The 2,616-nt window shown below is 40.7% G+C and overlaps 1 long non-coding RNA gene across 1 annotated transcript in view; it reads left to right on the top strand.

Moving 5' to 3' along the window:
* The window catches only part of LOC117510318, a 13,249-nt gene extending 11,598 nt beyond the window's left edge, over window positions 1-1,651 (top strand). The window contains exon 3 of the long non-coding RNA XR_004560678.1: window positions 1,639-1,651. This is a non-coding gene — a long non-coding RNA (uncharacterized LOC117510318). The remainder of the gene's footprint in view (window positions 1-1,638) is intronic.
* Window positions 1,652-2,616: the final 965 nt, after the last annotated feature.

The raw sequence follows: 2,616 nt of genomic DNA, 5'->3' as shown, positions 1-2,616 counted from the left end.
TTTCTGCTTTGAAACTTTGTAGCAAGGACGTTTATTTATTTAATGTAGAATTCAAAACTAAAATGAGATCAGGCTTATCTTAGGAACTTTCCCTTCTCCAAGTCTCCTAAAATGATGGCCCCTTAGAGGGTTTCTCACTCTTAACAGTTTACTTACTAAATTTGAAATGTGTTGGTTAGTTTCTCAAAAATTGCCTATTCTGATCGCCTCATTTGACCATGTAAGCCATTAACCAACATTTTCATGTTTTTATTATGTGTATATTGTACATTTGAAGATAAACTGACAAAATACTTGATGTGTTACTGAGCTTCCTTGTTGTCGTAGTTGTCATTTTTACCTTTAGCGCTCATATTCTTTAAATAGCATGTTTAAATGCTATTTAATTGAGCAAAAAATTGGTCTAAAGTCCAGTGCCTGGATGTAGGGGTGGGGGGGTTACCTTAAAAATGTATGCCTTTTTCCTGCATTCAAAGGGCAATCTAGGAAGCTGAATACTGACTCACTAGTCACCGTTTAAATGGAGCAGCGCAGTCTCATTTGAACCCCTGTGTGACATTGCGGCATTTGACCACTTCTGGCGACAGCCTGCCAGTGCGCAACACAAACACAGCATCACTTCACACTGAAAGATGGTGTACTGTTTTGTTTTCGGCTGCAACCACCGAAGCAGTCACGAAAACTGCAGGGGTTTTTCTTTTTCTTTTTTTTTTTTTTTTTTGGTTCCCAGTGCAGAAGGGAAGACGAGGCAGGTGGGAGAGCTTGTGTTGGTACGTTGTAACGAGATTTAATGTAAATAATGATAATGGGGCTGTCCCTGGAAGTACAGTTTTTGTGTCATATGCTCTCTTATTTAACCCCTTTATCTCCCACGCTCAAATGAGACTACGATGCCCAATACACAATTTTTATTGTTTTTGCTTTGTGGCTACTCCTGTTTTGTTCAGGGTCACCACAGAAGATCCAGCACAGAGCCCCATTGGGATTTGGCACAAGTTTTATCCTGGATGCCCTTCCTGACGCAACTCCAGTTTTACCTGGACAAACACACCCTTGTCTTATGAAGAGGTCTCCCACCCAAGTACTAACCAGGACCCACTCTGCTTGGCTTCTGAGGTCTGAGGGGATCAAGCTACAAAATGTTTATTGTAAACACTGGACATCTTCTGAGGATGGTGACGTCAGTCAAATGAGCTGAGCTGTGCGCTGCACAAGCTAATTCTGCAGGCAGCAGCGTTCATAAGTCAGCCTTTGTTTATGCAAGACCTTTCCCATATTTTATCACACAGTTTATGTGAAATGTTAAATACAAATAAATAAATAAAAAACAGCAAATAAACCCCAAAATAACTACTTGGTGTGTGACAAGATTTCATGCTGCAATATTAAAATGTGACCATATTTCTTGTCAGTGGAAAAAGCTGTCTCACTTTTTGGGGGGTGGGGGGAGAGCTAATGCTTTATTTTGAAAATTTCTCCCAACTGTTCACAAGCTGTCAGTCAATTCAGCTCCAAAGCAGAGCACGGCTTTTGCTCTCTGAGGCAACTAGCAGCACATCTGTCAACTTATATTAAACACAAACGGTCAGTTTGTAACAGGACTGTGCTTGTGTCGAGTTAGAAAGAGAGAAGGAACAGAAAGTGGGCTTGATTTTGAGTGTGTGTAGCTGGTATCGAAAGCAGTAAATGTGCTGCGTAGCGCAAGGATGTCTGTTAATATAGGTGGCAGGTCCGTGGGCTCCCCCTGACACAGCTGGGCTCTGCCTCAAGTGGCCACTCAAAGAACTGCAAACTTTTCCAGAATGCCAGAGGTTGGGACTTGTACATAAAGTGTTGGCTAAATAAAAAAGGACTAGTCGATTACTACTGTTGAAAAAAAGAAAATTTCTCGACTAGTAAATGGACTGCATTTATATAGCGCTTTTCCATCTGCATGAGATGCTCAAAGCACTTTACAATTAGGCCTCACATTCACCCCGATGTCAGGGTGCTGCCATACAAGGCGCTAACTACACACTGGGAGCAATAGAGGATTAAAGGCCTTGCCCAAGGGCCCTTAGTGATTTTCCAGTCCGGCGGGGATTTGAACTCATGATCTTCTGGACTCAAGCCCAACACCTTAACCACTAGACCATCACCTCCCCAAAGTAAAAAATCAGTAGTTGTGAAAGCCCTAGAAGCCAGTCATTTGAGTTTGCGGTAAAGCCTTTTTACCGTGCTTGCATATTGCTGTATTTTACTTCATATGATAATTCATACTCTGAAAGTAGAACTAAAGTGATAGTGATTACCACATAACTAGTTAAAAGCTCCAAAATGCACCTGCACCTTTTGTCACTTCCACTGAAATCAAAGACTATTTTCCAGTCATGTTTCATCATTTCGGTTTTATTAAATATTGTTAAAATATTGTTTCGTTCTCATGAACCCAGTATCATGGATCGTCTCATCTCGTGAGTTCAATGTATCCCCACACCCCATACTAATGGTAAACAGAAGAAAATTGTTTCAAGATTTGCCTTCAAAAAATTTAAGACTGAAGAGTTGTTAATTTCCTGTTAAAATATAGTTTACCTGAAAATGTAGTGCAGGGGGCAAGTTTTGGAGCTTATATTC

The sequence above is a fragment of the Thalassophryne amazonica genome, chromosome 5 (genome assembly GCF_902500255.1).
Source record: "Thalassophryne amazonica chromosome 5, fThaAma1.1, whole genome shotgun sequence".
NCBI lineage: Eukaryota > Metazoa > Chordata > Actinopteri > Batrachoidiformes > Batrachoididae > Thalassophryne > Thalassophryne amazonica.
This window is presented reverse-complemented; position numbering and strand designations above follow the sequence as displayed.